Raw genomic sequence first — 18,945 nt, forward strand, 5'->3', positions numbered from 1 at the left:
GTCATAATACAATATTGATGTACTGATATACACATAATTATAATTATTAGTTTATAATATTAAAACATAAGGCCTTAGAGCAACTCTACTGCAGTAATTGCTCAGGCAATTGGACAAAAGCAATTATTACTTTAGTAAATAACCGGCCGAGTGTATCTCTATATTGTAAGTGAATTATTAGGACAATCGGTATTAAAAAGTTATTAAAAAAAAGCTATTTTTTTAATTAATTAAAAAAAATTATGTTTTATTTCAAATAGGATTTTTAACAAATTATGTCATGCCACATGTCATTATCCAAATTTACAATTTTTTCTGAATAGAATTTTTATTATATTTTTAAGAAATCCCCATAGTGTTGCGTGTTATGATTCTGCAAGAATTTTGTAGATATGTTTTCAATAAGAATTTTAACTAATCTTGTCGCGCTATGTGTCACTATCCAAGAATATAAATAGATTAATTTTCTTTATTTTTTCAATTTTTAAGTTGAAAAAATATGGACCATTGATGATATAGCCATTACATAATCAAACGGCCCACGATACGCTCCATGTACTTGTCATTAAGAATGAGTTCAATATTTTAAAACTGTTAGAAATTTAACGGCACATAAATTTAGTCGTTGAAAATTCAATGTACAACAATTGCCCACGTTGAGTGCACCTGCAGTGCGACTTTTTGGTCGGCTCACTCTTGACTCGTGTGCGAAAGTCCACATGCCTGACACAAAAAAAAAAAAAAAAATTAATGTGGCTGATGTCAAATGGACTCAGGTGCATACCTGCGACTTCTACATAATAACAGAGAAACTAATAGAAACTAAGATTGTTTTACGAAATTAAAATGAAATAATTAGTAAATATAGGAGGTTGAAATATTTAAAATGTTGTATGAAGTTGTAATTGAGCACAAACTTCAAAATGCAAAATGTAAATTACCCTAAGTTTTAATATCTAACCAAGAAAGAAAAGAATTGGGTCGCAATAAAATCGTGGTTAACTATCCTTCATAGTTTGGGCTTTGGGCTTTTGATGTCTAAAGTTGTTCAGAAGGTGCTTCTGTAGTCAATTTTGAAGCCCTCAGAAACCAATGGTCTGTTTTAATAGGGAAAATATGAATAAAGGTTATATTTTAATAGGAGTTTCAACGAAACATTCTTAGTACTGTTCACTTTAACGAAAAATGACATTTTTACTCTAAAAAGTCACTCCTGGTACTATTCTTTTACAACACGTTTTTGTCATTTACAACTCAAAGTTTTCAAATTTTTTTCATTAGTTTTCCTTATTTTAATTTCCTCTTTTAGTGTAGCTCGTCAAAGCTCGATGTGAGACAAAGAAATTTTCAAGCTTACCTAATACCTATTTAACAATCCGCAAAACCGGTTTTAATATCTTCTTTTGCATAAGTGTGTATATCAAATTCAAACCAATCAAGCCAAAACAAATTGATAGCTTACCCTTAATTAAGATTTTGTTGGGAATTTTGTGTTGTAACATTACCTAGTAGTGATGCAACTATTAGCCGGGTATGTCTTTCTAGCATGTTTATTGGTAGGATATTCACGTAATTAGGCTTGGCTAGGGAGGCTGAAATCCTATCGTTCAGGACCTAGACCTGTCCATTGGAGATGGTCTTAGGTCTATACGCCGAGCTACCTGCTTCTCATTCATTTGATATGAGTAGGATATGACATAATTAAGAACAAACATGAGTGTTAAAGAAAACTTCAATGAATCAAGTTATGCAGTACGAATATTCATCCATGTATGATAACAGAATTGATACCTCTCCTAAAAGGGGGACATATATGTGTGTTTGACCAGATCTATTTGTATGATTGAGAACAAAAGAACAAAATTCATTTTACACATGTTTGTGAGATGCTAGTTTGCATAAAAGTAAGAGAATACACACCATTCAACCATATATTATTGACGCTTAAACTTCACCATACAATATTGAAAAAGGCTTTTTAAGTAAAATGATTGCTGAGATCGACCTAACTCATCAGTTTGATCACTATAACATTTATCGACTTTTATGTCATGGACTAAACTGAGGAGTTAAGTCAAATCTCATAGATAATTTTGGTTCAAACGCATATTGAAAATAAGAAGCATATTTGAGAGCCTTCATTTTCCGCAACTCCCTTAGCATTTTATTTGATTGCCACTTGATATTTGAGACAGTGCATTATATGATGAACAACCTACGCTCAATCCTTTGGCAGCGTTTAATTTAAGCTCTTTAACCCTACCTCTTATTGCCTGACCATTTTTGTCCACCATGATCTTTCTCATCATTTCCTCTATCTCTTCTCTCCCAATCACAGTCTACAATGGTAGCACTTTTGATCTGACACAACACCAAGTTCCCCTGTCAAAATTTTAGCCTTCATCCTCTGCTCTGCATGGAGTGGCCAAACGATCATCGGCACTTCATTGGTGATGCTCTCGAGGCTTGAGTTCCGTTCACAATATGATCAAAATCCTCCTATTGATGGATGACTTAAAATGTCTACTTGAGGGGCCCAAAGAGGCATAACCAACCCAACGTCACGGATCCGGGTCAAAAATCCTTTTGGTAAATAGGTTGATGGGTCATCATCTCCATTTCCTTAAATAAAGGTACTAAATGTAAATAAAAATATCAAATATAACACAATATCGATAATGCTAAAATATTGTAAATCAGTACATTACACTAATAAGATTTTTTTCTCTAAAGATAACAATTAAAATTTAGTGATATATATTAGGTAAGTTTGAGAATTACCTAAAGTGTAAAAAAACAGCATCTGCGGATTTAGATGGTGGTCGTACAACCCAAATGAATCTTTGTTGACTCAACTCCAACCCCCAAGCCATTTCTATCATCTGCTCAAAGGACACGGTCCCCCCACTCAGTGGCGAAGCTACATAAGGGTAAGGAATGACGTCCGCTCCTCCACTCGTCGTAAATTAAGACCAAGAGCGGTGATTCCGCCCCTCTGGTCCCATTGGAAGTGATGATGTACGTTTGTGTTTTCTGGGTTCATTGCTGTTGTGCAGCTTTGCTGCACGCAAGTTCCTGTTTTTTTTTTTTTTTTTTTTGTGTAAAAACTAGGCCAAAAAAACGTCGTTTAGGTACTGGTAAAAAATTAAAAAACTCCCTTCAGTGGGATGACATCGTTTGGGTTATTGAGTTAAAAAAATAATAATAATTAAAGGAGATCACTCGTCCCTCATTGCCTTCACTATCCCAGACCCCTTACCTTCCGACTTTCAAACCAACTGGAGAGTAGTAGCTCCCTAAATCCCAGCCGCAACATCCTGTTAGCCTTCCTTGCTTCAAAAGTTCAAGCTGACCTCCCTGCTGCCAACTTCCAAGCGTCATCCTTTGGTTTGGTTGGCAACTTCTCTCCAAATTTTTAGATGAAATCTTTCATTTTCAAATTTATATTATCCCTAACCCTAATTCATTATTTAATACAACATGTTGTTTAATTTATATAGAATCATAGAGTAATTGATCAACATTGTTAATGACTATATATTATGATTATTGATAAGAAATTCTATAATTATTGATGGATGAAATTGTTATTTAGGGTAAAAATTGAATTTTTGATTATAGATTAATTGATTATTGATATTGATTAATTGAATTTTTGTTTGTTGAATAATTTATATGATTATTGGTATTGATTGGTTTAATTAGTTATTTGTCATATACTCATATGGTATATTCTACTCTAAGATTAAGAATCTAAGATTTTTTTCTTCTTCTCATTATACAATTAATTAATATAAAGATACTATAAAGAGCCTATTATGCAAAGTTTTCATGGTATGAAACGTTGTCGGCAACTATTATAATGTGTTTGTATTCATAAACCATGGAAGATATTACTATAAAAGGATTTGATTGTTGTGATTTTTTTGAATCTTGCATCCTTTAAGTTCCCCCCCCTCACCCCCGACAAATCCTGGCTTCGCCACTGCCCCCACTCTCCCTAATGCCACAAATATCACATATTCACAGGGTTGCTTGTCTAGCCATTTAAACAAGCCCTCCTCCCTTGGACCGGCAACCGGCCAATTGGACCGGCCTCGTCAATGGTCCAATAGGATAAACTGGCACCTTAGCCACTCTACCCAAGAGTGCCTCGTCCCGTAATGCGTGTAATGTTTTGTGCTCCAAGTCCTCCCATGTATTCATCAAAATCCCATCACTCTTCAGCAAATTATAGTACCTATCCTTACGTATACCAAATATTGGTGGTCACTCCGGTCCAGCATCGGGTTAAGCACGTCGTCGTGCTGAACCGGCTTGCAACCCGGAATTCTCAGCGGTTCAGTCTGGTCCGCGTACTCTCCATCCACTTGTTTTATCAAGAACTGGCACGTAGACAGTCAAGGCTACGAGCAATGCACTGCTAGCAATGTAAGACGAAGAGAAGATTCCATTCCAAGTATGGCTGACCGAAACGCAGGTCGTACTTCACGCATCATGACTGCAAGGAGTGCAAAGGCCGTAGCTTCAGGGCCAACACAGCCGGAAATGTCGGGCGGTGGGAGGTCAATAATGTCACAAAACTTGGGGGTGGTGGCTGCCTCGAGGAGCTCAGACTCAACCTTGGAAGTAGGAGATGGGATGGCGAAGATCGTCACGGTGAAGTTCCGGTGGATGACAAGTCTTTTTGCGAGCTCGAGGACGGGGATGAGGTGGCCCAGGCCTGGGCTGCAAAGTATGGCTGCATGTGGCTTTGAGCTCATGGTAGACGGATAGCAATGGCTTTAGCCTTTAGTGCACTGCTTGAGCTTAAATAGGGAAACGAAGTTCACTTGCACCTTGTAAATCAAAACAATCATTGTTATTTTATTTTATTTTATTCGTAAAAATAAATCATTTGTTATTTTATTTTGATGTTTTATAAAAGTGACTAGGGGAGGATTCACTCAGGATCCGGGTTCTCCCGAAGAAGCACATGTGAAGAACTTGACCACCCAACCATTTGGGTAGATGGTTAAAGAGAGAAGACTATCAAGACTGTACAAATGTCGTGCAACAAAAGTTTTAGACCAAGAAGAAATATTTAATTTCATACAATGAGAAACACATAAAAGACCATCATGACTCTGATGTTCTTAAACCTTGGTTCCAACAAAGAAAAAAAACTTTCTCGCTCCATTTCCCACTGATCAACTCCTCATTTTTCTTTTCTTTTTTTATTTGTTGTCTAATCAGGTTGGGACACCTAATATTAAATTAGTAAAGAGACAGTGTATGCTCAACCAATACTTTTTATACCATATGTTTGACACAAATTTTTTTTTTAAATTCACCATAAATTCATACAACCTACGAAAAATATTTTGCAAAGTACTAGGAACTCGTAATCATTTGAACTTCATCTAATACCATCAAATTCACTAAAATATTAAGCAAAAATTGTGATATTTTTTGTACATTATATGTTAAATAATAAACCCAAATTTTCAATACAAGTATAGTTGTTTTTTTAAGAGTAAATAGACACTTATTTATATGATATATGTAACACCCTGCCCCCGAAATATTTTTTTTCGGGAATAATTTCGTTGGTCGGCCCAATTTTAAATCGTGGTTAATTTATTACCATTAATCACATTTCTTTACTTCAATAATTCATTTTCTTACAAAACTATCCACATTTTTAAATATCAAAACATACAATTGCATTACCAATTTAATTCACTAACATTAATCACTATTCTTTATATAAATTCCTTCATTCCACATATGATTCATAACCATTATTCTCTTATCAACATACAATTACATTTTCCATGAATTTCCATTTTCTTCTCTTAGATCAAATTTCCAACTAAAAATTTATTCTCGATTATTTAACCTTACTTGTTTTATGGCTGCATCTAACTCCTCGTTAGAGTGATCGGTTAGAATTCTATTAGAGTTGGCAGGCAACAGGAATGGATTCTTGCTGTGTGGCTTTGAAAAACACCCATTTGAGAAGACCAAGTGGTTTATGCTAAGGTTGGAAAAAAAATCCCAAACCATACCGAAAAAATCCCGATCCCAAACCAAAATTTTTGAAATTTTCGGTATATCATCCCGAACCAAACCGAAATTTTCGGTATGGGATTCGGTTTTGCATCTCCATATTTTCGGTATTCCCATGCCGAACCAAAAATAAATATTATATATATAATATTTTTTAATTATAAGAAAATTATTTCAACTGTTCATTGTTTTGGATTTAATCTGTACCGTTCATTTGTTTTTAGGTCCAATCTCCCATTTCACTTCTGATCCATTGATTCGATCGAACTTGAAGCGCAGCCTTCCTCACCGAGCCCTCATCTCATCTCTGTGTCGAATTCTGGCCAGCCACCGGCCCACCACCACACCATACTATCTCCTCTGACTCTCCAACCTTCCTTCACCACACAGCCACCGCCACGCCACCGCTCTCTCTCTCGCGATCTCTCTCTCTCGGGTGATTTGCTCTCACATCACATAACTCTCGATCCAGCACCAGCATCGAATAGTGCAGCTACAGGTAATGCTACCCATTCTTTTTGTTACTTGACCACTAAGAAATTTTATGAGAATCGGATTTCCATATTTTTGTTTTGGCTATAGAATCTTAGATACATGATCTTGTTTTAATGTTTGATGGCAAATCAAGTTTTGTAATTCTGTTTTCTTTGCAGTTCTATATTTATTTTTTGGGCTGAGGTTACTTTACATTGCTTGGAGATCATCAGATTCTAAATCTTCCCAGAAGAAAGAAATTGAAGAAGTAAGTTTATTATATGTTTTCACTTTTTAGCCTTTATTTGATTTGTATTTATTTATGATCTCTAGATAGATGGATGGTAAACTAACAATGCTTGGTGCCTGTACTACCCAGTTTATGGATCATAATAATCAACTTTAGTTCGGATAAAGCAATATTTAAAATTTTTGAAGACTTGCTTTGATGCTTTTGAATGAACATGTGAATGAGGGAGGTCTTCAAAACCTCCGAAAACAACCTCATCTGTATAGTGATAAAGATTGCAAAACAACTTTACCTTAACTGTGCAACTGATAAAGTAAGATGATGACATTGAGTTAACTGGTGTCATATGTTTAAAACTTTCCAGGCTCATTGGTTTTCCCTTGAGTTAGCCATGAAAGTACTAGGCATTTACGAGAAGTGGGGATAATCTCAGAATTCAGAGTTGTTCTGAATTGACTGCCTGCATTATTCCTGATGTCTGATCACTTTTTATATCCTTTTGTCTTCATCGCGTTTATGAGCTTACAACATGAATTTTGTCCCTTTGCCAGTCTATTTTGTTATTTTTGCTGTCTAAATTTGTTTCCATGGTGTTGTAACTTGTAACTAAAAGGTTCAGATACTGCAAAAGTGTGATTTCTTATTATCGATGTGATCAAGATTTAAGTTGTTCTGTGTGTCAATTAGGTACTTTCCACTGGACTTGGTAGGATTGTGCCAAACTTGATATCAAGGAAGCATACGAATAGTGCAGCTACATTAGCTACCAATTCTTTTTGTTACTTGACCACTAAAAAATTTTATGAGAATTGGATTTCCATATATTTGTTTTGGCTATAGAATCTTAGATACATGGTCTTGCTTTAATGTTTGATAGCAAATCAAGTTTTGTGGTTCTGTTTTTGTTTCTCATACCATATGACTCTCTAATTGTAAACTACTGGATGGCTACATATGTGTACATGTGAAATGTATACTTTCACAACAGTAAACACAAAAGAAAGTAAGCAAGGAAGTGTTAGACTATGATGAACTGTCATTCTGTAGGATTTATTATAGACACCATTAGTAGAATCATAGATCAGATTATTGAGGTATCACATTTTATGCTGTACACAAGGTCAGGGAGACCATGCTATAAACTAGGACTAGACAGCATAATATGTCAAATTTTAGTCCAAAAGCCCAAAACCATTTCGGGATTCCTGATTTGTCCCGAAATCCTGAAACTATTTTGGGATTCCCGAAAATTGGGATTCCTGAAAATTTGGTTTGGGATCGGTATTGAAATTGGGATTCCCGAAAATTTCGGTTTGGGAATCGGGACAAGGGTTTCTGTATGGGATCCCATACCGAACCACCCCTAGTTTCTGCAGTGGTGGTTCTGGGTTTTTGGGGGAAAGGGTTAGAGGGAGTTTCAATAACAAGCTTTGGGCTAATCAGTTGAGAACTGACAAGAGGAAGGTGATACCTGGAGCTGTTCTTGTTGTTCTTACCTCAAAAGATGTCGAGGCTGTCGTAAGTTAATCCTTTCTTATGTTCGATTGCCCATTTGATAATTATTTAGATGAATAAGTAATTTGTATGATCATTGCTATTTGTGTATGTTAATATTTGTTATTTCGTTAACTTTATATGTATGATGAATTATGAAAAATATTTTCTTAATCATGGGTTCTGACACACCCCGTCCCGAAGGAGGGCATGCTGGCCGTCACGTGAGAGTGACGTGACCATTTGCACAGTACGGAAGCTTTAAGATACAATTTATAAGTTGATACACCCGAAGGTGAGTCCTAATTTTGTCCAATCTGTCAGAACACCGTCGAATTCCTCGTAGTCACCACACCTTTGTGATTCCTGAACCTGGAGGGGCGCAAAACCAAAATTGAGTGGGTCAGTAAAACAATTCTTTTCCAAATCCAAACATTTCTCAAAACGTTGTAACCCCTCTCCGTAAAACCTGTATACTTTCCCAGAAATGTAAAATATAAATATACATATATATTCTCAAACTTCATTTTTACTATCTCAACATTTTTCTTTATCAATCATGCCATGCCACATCATCTCAACATTTCTCATATTAATTATGCCATGCCACATCATCTCAACAGTAATAAGGTATGAATGCATCAACATAATCATATCAGGTGCAAGAAAGTAATCAACCGTAGGCCCTCTAATAGCCCTGTACGGTTGAACCTAGAGCTCAAAATCTATCATTATCACTCTACCGGAGTCACCTCTGTGACCCGTCCGGCCTTCTGCACGCAAGTTACGCTCTAGTGCTTCTCATAAATCATCTGTGCACATAATCTAAGGTCACCCACCAGTCGGAATCTCACTAACACTCTCGCGACTGGTCTGTCGTACCCACTCCGCGTGGACTGTACGACTAGCATCTACTTGGATCCAAGGCGAGCGTGCGATGCGGTGAATACTATAAGCACTAAATCATGGTGCAGGATTTGAGCTCAATATATATCATCATCATCATAACAGTAATTAAATACTCATCTGTGCGTCCACCGCACCATTTCATACATATGCATCATAAATCAATTCTTACCTGTGCGTCCACCGCACCAATTCATACATATGCATCATAAATCAATTCTTACATGTGCGTCCACCGCACCAATTCATACATATGCATCATATATTAATTCATGCATGGCATTTCAACTCACATTTCTATATACTTTTCATATCAATTCTATGCATGGTATTTCACTTCCCGTTTTTCCACATAACTCATATGCATTTCATTTTAAACATATTTTCATTTCAATTCAATTTCTGGGAAACGTTAAGTATATATATATACGGAAAACAAAACTGCCCACTCACCTGGAGTTCGTCCAACAACTCCCTAGCACCACACATCAAGGCGTCATGACGATCGCCGCCTAGAATAGTAATCAAATCCAGGCTCAGAATTCATATCGATAGAATACATAACTTATATAAAATATGTCACTACGTTGATCGATCCGGAAGATCTGCCACTCAGATTTTAAATCCATAACTTCCAGAGGTCCACATTATACCTCTAGGACAACATCCTAAAATTTCATTACCATCCAACGGTCGGATCTCCGTCAATTTCCAAAACTAAGTGACGGTTAACATTTTATTTTATGAACTTACAACTCCAATTCCGGAAGATCCGTTACTCGGATTCCCAATCCGTAAGTTCCAATAATCCTCAAACATTACGTATTGCAACGTATTAAAGTTTGGTAACGATCCAACGGTCGGATCATCAATTCACATTTTCACCTAATGCGAAAACTATAAAACGTTATTCGAACACCTAACCAACAATCCTTAATAACTTTCTCATACGGTGCTCAATTTGGGTATATGAATATACCACAGTGATCTACTCGACGTCACGGACGTCGACATATTTTTAAAATAATTTTTTACTGTAGCACGCGCCCCCACGCGCCAAGGAAGGCACGGGTCCACGCGCGCCCACGCGCACCTTCTTCCTCGCGGGTTCGCCGGACTGGTTTTTCCGGTGGCCGGAAAACTGGGGAATTTTCAAATGCTTCGTTCTCCTTCATTTCTCAACCATTTTCTTCGTATAATATATCAATTTAAAGCCCTCAACATGTAGAATTACAATATACTACTTTTAAGCTTCAAAAACAACTAAATCTCACCAGAAAAATCCAAGCAAAACCGGCCAAACTTAACCCTCGTGATCCCGACGTCCAAATCCTTCCAACGAAGCACTCCGAGCTTCCTTGGGACCTCACTAAGCTCACTATGAGCTTGGATTGTCCTGAAAATCAACCAATTCAAAGCTCATGAACAGTACACATTCACGGCAACTTTAGAAACTAGGGTTTTCGAAGTGAAACTTACCTTAAACTGGTACCTACGTGATCGTGGAGTCCTCAGGAGTGCAATGGTGGTTTTAAATCCGGCGTTGGTAATAGTTTTAGGTGGTTTTGATGGTTGCCCGTGTGTTCGAGAGGGTGAGAGAGAGAGAGTGAGGTCTGAGGAAGAGAAAGAGAGTATGAAGGACAGTATACGGGAAATGGGGAGGGAAATAAGGAATGGGGATCCCACGTGGTCCTTTTCCAATCCCCAACTCTAAACCACAAAATTTTAACCTAAAAATCTAAGTTCCATCCTTATTAAATTCCATTTTATTTTCAAAACTTAGGAACCTAGATAATTATCAACTTGAGCTTCACATACTTAGTATTTCTTAAGGGCAATTTCGTCCATTCACAGCCACGAATGTAATATTTTGGAACGGGCTGTGACAATCTTCCCTCCTTATAGAATTTCGTCCCCGAAATTCCAGCAACCAACTAAATCAACCATACTCCAACAATAGCTTCGGGTAAATCTCTCTCATCCGATTCTCTTTCTCCCACATAATTTTCTACTGAATGATTTCCTTCACAAAGCTTTTACCACTTACTCTGTCTTAATTCTCAGGACTTTTTTTTTTTTTTTCCAATCCAAAGTCGTCCTTGGTTCCTTATCAAGTCGAATCCAATTTAATTCTCAATAGTTGCACTAGAATCTCATGTGACGACTCTGCCACCTAGCGACAACGCATCGAACACAAAATACATTAAGTACCGTTGCCCTGTCTGGGAAAAAGTTATTACTCAGCACTGGAGTAATTGTACTAACTTGGTACATTGACCAACTATCACTTCAAATTCGATCATAACCATCTTGTGTACAAGGAAGCTTGTACACATAATCCAAAGTAATATCTTTCCATTTCCACTGCGAAACAGAAAATAATTATCTCAATCCAAAGGTTTATCTCTTTCTGCCTCAATCTGCTGACCAAATAAAACTGTCGAATGGTATGATAAATCTTATTACTTTTGGAATATTGCAGAAGTTGAACAGTGAACTTCGTCCAATATTTGCTTGCTTCAAATCCTCAGCATTAGGCACATACTTTTTGTTTTCTTGTATCCACATACCATTTGATTCACGAATCATGTATTCATTCTTTTTCCCTTCTTTCTCTGCCTTGGTTAATTCTTAAATTTCTTCGTCAAGCATTTGAGTCTCGAGTACGACCTTACCAAAAATGCCTAACTTGAAAATTAGCAAGTAGAGCTTCTTCTCGATCTCCAATTCTCAACTTTACTTCAGTTGATTTCCAATCCACAAGAAGATAATCTTGGCAAGCGTACCAAGCATTAATTCTTACTGGAGTCTTCTCATCAAGTGCTTCAGCTACAACAATTCACGATCACCCTGATCGTACAATCATAATCACTAAGTAATTCAATCCACCTTTGTTGCCTCATATCAAAATCCTTCCGAGTAAACAAATATTGGAGACTCTTTTGATTTGTAAAATCTTGCATTCTTATCAACATATAATGTCTCCATAACTTCACAGCAAGAATGGTAATCATGACTTCCAAGTCACCCGTAGGGTAATTCATCTCATGAGATTCCATTTGTCGTGAAACGTATGCAATCACCCTAACATTTACATCAACATGCATCCAATACCATTCAAGAAACATTACTAAAAATTTATGATTACCACTATCTTCTAGGATTACTAAAATACGTGTATGAGTGAGGAAATACTTTAGTTGTTAAATCCCTTACTCACAATTTCCTTCCCACTCATACATAACCTCTTTTCTCATCAGTCTCGTTAATGACAAAGCAATGACTAAAAATTCTTTCACAACCATCCAAAATAGCCTGGTAAGCTAAGAAATTCCAAATCTCAATTACGACTCGTGGTTGTTCCAAATTCTCAATTTCTGCTATCTTTTAAGGATTCACTTGAATACCTTAAGAATATATAACAATTCTCAGAATGCCACTTGATTCATTTAACTTTAGCCTTTGCTAAACTTAGCATACAACCAACGTTCTCTCAAGGCATTATTGGAATACTTCATCCATCAACTCATAAAACAGCATGAGTATCCATATAGCATCACCAAACTTCATAAAGACTATAACAAGTCCAGAAAACCATCTTATGATCAACGTCACTTAAAATATTCAATTGGTAGTAACCAGATCTCAATTCAATCTTTGAATCTTCGCAATTTACTTCTGAGCTGGTTAAATAAACATCAGTACATCACCATGGATAACGGTTCTCAATCGTTACCCGACTCCATTGTCTATAATCAATGAACAGTCTCAAGATCCATTTTCTTCCTCACCAACAAACTGGGGCTCCTCAAAAGTGTTGTACTAGGTTGAATAAAACTTTTATCAACCAATTCTCTCAACTGAATTCCCAATTCCCTTAACTCATCATGAACCAATCTTTAACATAAATTTATACCTGGCAACAAATCAATAATGAACCTCATATCTCTGCCTGAAGACAATCCAGGTATACTTTCAGAGAAGACATCAAGAAAAGTCTAACCCTTTCGACATTATTCACACTACTCCAAACAACATCATTTAGCACCACATGAGCTAAGTATTTTTGACAGCCTTTCAAAACAATCTCTTTGCTTTCACAGCATAAATAATGGCTGAACTCACTTCACTTTGCATACTTACAAAAGTAATCTCTGGTCATCCAGATCGATGGAAAGTGACTGGTTTCCCGTAACAATCCATTTAGTCACAATTATAACCAACCACTCTAATGGAAATAATTTAACCGACACAATACATACTTTATTAATACTGAACATTCTAAATAAGTACAACATTAACATAAAATAACCTACCGGTTTGCTTGCTTAACGAATCCACGAATGAGTTATTAATATTACGGTCTGCAGCCCGCAATACTGATAAATCATCGTTGTCTCGATAAGTAGGCAACCACTCACAAAGATATAACATTACTATTTTGTCACTCAATGCAAAATACATACACTCGTCTCAACTACATTTATTTACCACTCTCTAGGTAATATCATTCATAATAAGAAATATATCAGCCGAAGTCAACTAGAATGACCAATACGGTTGATTCAACTCTTATCTCAATAATACGTCGGCCGGATCCACTCCGCGTGGTCGGTACGGCCGAGCCTATAACTCACTAATTTCTCATGTGTCAATCGAATCCACTTCTCATGGTCTGTACAGCTGAACATATAACTCATCAAATCTCTCTGTACTCACGGTCAATCCGACCAAACTACTAAGTCCATAACTCTGCTGAATCGACACTATGATATCATGGAAAATTATTGAGTACAACTGATTCTAGGGACGATTCACAATTCTGTGTCCCCTCTGTTCACATAAACACATTCATTAATTTCACATTTCCCAAAGTGTTAATTTTGTACCTGCTGCACAAAGTACATTTCCTTTACTCGAGACACCTTGTCTCAAATATCTGGGATTACCAGTATATCCATCACTTTTACTCTGACCAGCGACATTAAAACCTCAGCTGGAAGAATTAACTCTAGCTTCACTTCTTTCGAAGCTCTGAATCTTTCTATATCCTTGATATGACGAATCATTAACTTTATTGTCTTCTTTTAATTCCCATTCTTTTCTTATTCTTCTTTATTCTCGTTGCTCATGTTCTCAGAGTCCTCAAGGCTCAACAACATCTAGCATACTCCTGATAAGAACTACAATGGATAGTGGTCACCCAAAATACCACTTCCCTTTTTGCCACCCAGCTTAAAACAACATAACACCTCCACCAATAACAACCATATCTGGATGGAACGAGGCAAGTCTGAAAACTTTCTATAATATCCCTCGATCATCACCTTCCTTGTCTCATATTTGTAAACTCTTGTTTACTACCATAGATAAATGCCGGAGGGATAAACTTTTCCTTAAAAAATTTTAAATCGGCTGATTCCTCTGGTGACAACAATTAACATTCCTGTTTCCACCAGGATACAATTTCATACCCAAAACCAGGTAGTCGTCTCGACCCACCTGTCAGAAGGAAATTTCCTTTGACTTGCATAACCTGAAACATCTTTTCCAAATGGTTAAACCGTTACTTCGCTCCCTCAGGTTCATCATTTCATAAGGTGATTCAAATTCAACTCATAACCCGTCTTAAAATGTCCATTTTGATAATTTTCCGAATCACCATAATAATAGTTTCCCCCAACCCGCTAAATCGGGGAGACTAAGTTCCTCTAACTACGTGGTTTGCTACGAGGCGGTGTAGTTCTGACAGAATTCACTAGAACTTCTCAAAATGTCCAAGATTGCAACCATGCTCTGATACCAACTGACACACCCCGTCCCGAAGGAGGGCATGCTGGCCGTCACGTGAGAGTGACGTGACCATTTGCACAGTACGGAAGCTTTAAGATACAATTTATAAGTTGATACACCCGAAGGTGAGTCCTAATTTTGTCCAATCTGTCAGAACACCGTCGAATTCCTCGTAGTCACCACACCTTTGTGATTCCTGAACCTGGAGGGGCGCAAAACCAAAATTGAGTGGGTCAGTAAAACAATTCTTTTCCAAATCCAAACATTTCTCAAAACGTTGTAACCCCTCTCCGTAAAACCTGTATACTTTCCCAGAAATGTAAAATATAAATATACATATATATTCTCAAACTTCATTTTTACTATCTCAACATTTTTCTTTATCAATCATGCCATGCCACATCATCTCAACATTTCTCATATTAATTATGCCATGCCACATCATCTCAACAGTAATAAGGTATGAATGCATCAACATAATCATATCAGGTGCAAGAAAGTAATCAACCGTAGGCCCTCTAATAGCCCTGTACGGTTGAACCTAGAGCTCAAAATCTATCATTATCACTCTACCGGAGTCACCTCTGTGACCCGTCCGGCCTTCTGCACGCAAGTTACGCTCTAGTGCTTCTCATAAATCATCTGTGCACATAATCTAAGGTCACCCACCAGTCGGAATCTCACTAACACTCTCGCGACTGGTCTGTCGTACCCACTCCGCGTGGACTGTACGACTAGCATCTACTTGGATCCAAGGCGAGCGTGCGATGCGGTGAATACTATAAGCACTAAATCATGGTGCAGGATTTGAGCTCAATATATATCATCATCATCATAACAGTAATTAAATACTCATCTGTGCGTCCACCGCACCATTTCATACATATGCATCATAAATCAATTCTTACCTGTGCGTCCACCGCACCAATTCATACATATGCATCATAAATCAATTCTTACATGTGCGTCCACCGCACCAATTCATACATATGCATCATATATTAATTCATGCATGGCATTTCAACTCACATTTCTATATACTTTTCATATCAATTCTATGCATGGTATTTCACTTCCCGTTTTTCCACATAACTCATATGCATTTCATTTTAAACATATTTTCATTTCAATTCAATTTCTGGGAAACGTTAAGTATATATATATACGGAAAACAAAACTGCCCACTCACCTGGAGTTCGTCCAACAACTCCCTAGCACCACACATCAAGGCGTCATGACGATCGCCGCCTAGAATAGTAATCAAATCCAGGCTCAGAATTCATATCGATAGAATACATAACTTATATAAAATATGTCACTACGTTGATCGATCCGGAAGATCTGCCACTCAGATTTTAAATCCATAACTTCCAGAGGTCCACATTATACCTCTAGGACAACATCCTAAAATTTCATTACCATCCAACGGTCGGATCTCCGTCAATTTCCAAAACTAAGTGACGGTTAACATTTTATTTTATGAACTTACAACTCCAATTCCGGAAGATCCGTAACTCGGATTCCCAATCCGTAAGTTCCAATAATCCTCAAACATTACGTATTGCAACGTATTAAAGTTTGGTAACGATCCAACGGTCGGATCATCAATTCACATTTTCACCTAATGCGAAAACTATAAAACGTTATTCGAACACCTAACCAACAATCCTTAATAACTTTCTCATACGGTGCTCAATTTGGGTATATGAATATACCACAGTGATCTAATCGACGTCACGGACGTCGACATATTTTTAAAATAATTTTTTACTGTAGCACGCGCCCCCACGCGCCAAGGAAGGCACGGGTCCACGCGCGCCCACGCGCACCTTCTTCCTCGCGGGTTCGCCGGACTGGTTTTTCCGGTGGCCGGAAAACTGGGGAATTTTCAAATGCTTCGTTCTCCTTCATTTCTCAACCATTTTCTTCGTATAATATATCAATTTAAAGCCCTCAACATGTAGAATCACAATATACTACTTTTAAGCTTCAAAAACAACTAAATCTCACCAGAAAAATCCAAGCAAAACCGGCCAAACTTAACCCTCGTGATCCCGACGTCCAAATCCTTCCAACGAAGCACTCCGAGCTTCCTTGGGACCTCACTAAGCTCACTATGAGCTTGGATTGTCCTGAAAATCAACCAATTCAAAGCTCATGAACAGTACACATTCACGGCAACTTTAGAAACTAGGGTTTTCGAAGTGAAACTTACCTTAAACTGGTACCTACGTGATCGTGGAGTCCTCAGGAGTGCAATGGTGGTTTTAAATCCGGCGTTGGTAATAGTTTTAGGTGGTTTTGATGGTTGCCCGTGTGTTCGAGAGGGTGAGAGAGAGAGAGTGAGGTCTGAGGAAGAGAAAGAGAGTATGAAGGACAGTATACGGAAAATGGGGAGGGAAATAAGGAATGGGGATCCCACGTGGTCCTTTTCCAATCCCCAACTCTAAACCACAAAATTTTAACCTAAAAATCTAAGTTCCATCCTTATTAAATTCCATTTTATTTTCAAAACTTAGGAACCTAGATAATTATCAACTTGAGCTTCACATACTTAGTATTTCTTAAGGGCAATTTCGTCCATTCACAGCCACGAATGTAATATTTTGGAACGGGCTGTGACAGGTTCGGTCTCAGACTCTGCAAATGCCATCGTTACCTAGGCGGAGAGTAGACCTGAAAAATGTAGCTTCGATTATATTAAGACGAGGAAGAAGAAGTTGCACATGTCAAAGTACAATTTTACTCATGTATTAACAGATAGTTAACGAAAAAAATCATTTTTGGACTAAATTTGCTAACGGAGTACACCACAAGGGTTTAAATCCGAGTTTTTTTAGCATATGGGTTATCTTCCAAATACGTTATGACCACATAAATCATTTATCCAATTTGGCCAAGATGATATATATTAACTGACAAAGAAAGCAGTAAGTCTCCAGACTATTTTATCTTTATTTGGTGAGGGTGACAATACTTTTCTGGATGCTGTTCATTTCCAATTATTTCAAGAGGCATTCATATGAAATGCTACAAGTGTGCGACCAAAGGATCGGCATGAGAGAAAGATTACAATAAACGATGACAATCAGATAAAGGATTTTATTCTAGTTAATATCATTTCACGTTTTGTTTTAATTTCTTACGTATTAGTAAACATAGAAGATATCCACAATGTTCTTCTCTTAATTAACTCTCTTCTGTTTACCACCCAAATCCTAGAGGCTTAATGATGATATCAATCATTTGATAATCAAACAGATTCCCCACCAACCCTTTGATCTAACTGATGAATTATCATTCAAAACCAGAAAGCAACCACGCAAAGAAAAATCCCAGAATTAGTGTACGAAGGTTTTACGCCAATCGGTCACAACATGCATGATTCACGTTTTGAAGAGAAACGTTGGTTTTTATTTGGTTAGAAGTTGATTCTGTTTTGTTCTCGACTTCTTGCACTAGCTCTCCTCAATTAGTTCCTTGGCAATTGAGGGTGGAGTGGAGAAATTGCTTGTATGGAATTTCCCAATATATTTTTTATCTTCTAACATTTGTAGAGAAGGTAATCAAGTCGATGATACCCTTACAAATCATGGTTCCTCTTTTATTTGTCTTGTTTGGAGGATTCTCCTCCTAATTTTATATTGTCATATTACCATCGTGATTATGTAGAGCTTCCACACTATCGTTTTAGATAGATTTCTTTTGTTAGCCTTGTCATATCTTGTATTGATTGTTGGAGGGTTCGTTTGTTACATCTATTGTCGTTGTTAGAATTAGACTTTATATCCCCCTTTATGTTTGTAATTTTCTTAATCTTTAATAACTCTACCTCTTTGTCATTTCCCATAATAGCAATGTTGGAGTAACGAGTGTAATCATGTGTATGTTGGTACATTAATGTTTGCAGTATACTAATTTATAGTGTTAATCTAAGTTTACTATTCTGAAATTTCTTAATTTTTAACATTTAATTC

The 18,945-nt window shown here is 37.1% G+C and overlaps 2 long non-coding RNA genes and 1 pseudogene across 5 annotated transcripts; 1 reads left to right on the forward strand and 2 right to left on the reverse strand.

Moving 5' to 3' along the window:
- Positions 1-1,839: 1,839 nt before the first annotated feature.
- LOC126605028 (anthocyanidin 3-O-glucosyltransferase 5-like) lies at positions 1,840-4,763 on the reverse strand (annotated as a pseudogene).
- Positions 4,764-6,278: 1,515 nt separating this feature from the next.
- Positions 6,279-17,877, forward strand: LOC126605042 (uncharacterized). The gene is made up of 4 exons (XR_007616825.1): positions 6,279-6,550; positions 6,705-6,793; positions 7,140-8,449; positions 17,594-17,877. It is a non-coding gene; the product is annotated as an uncharacterized LOC126605042 (long non-coding RNA).
- On the reverse strand, positions 8,447-17,134 carry LOC126605051 (uncharacterized). Of its 4 annotated transcripts, none has more exons than XR_007616834.1 (3): positions 16,979-17,134; positions 9,629-9,687; positions 8,447-8,641 (listed from the first exon to the last, which is right to left on the reverse strand). It is a non-coding gene; the product is annotated as an uncharacterized LOC126605051 (long non-coding RNA). The 4 variants fall into 4 exon arrangements; XR_007616833.1 differs by lacking the exon at positions 9,629-9,687 and adding an exon at positions 16,158-16,216; XR_007616831.1 differs by lacking the exon at positions 16,979-17,134 and adding an exon at positions 10,450-10,605.
- Positions 17,878-18,945: the final 1,068 nt, after the last annotated feature.

The sequence above is a fragment of the Malus sylvestris genome, chromosome 2 (assembly GCF_916048215.2).
Source record: "Malus sylvestris chromosome 2, drMalSylv7.2, whole genome shotgun sequence".
NCBI classification, from domain to species: domain Eukaryota; kingdom Viridiplantae; phylum Streptophyta; class Magnoliopsida; order Rosales; family Rosaceae; genus Malus; species Malus sylvestris.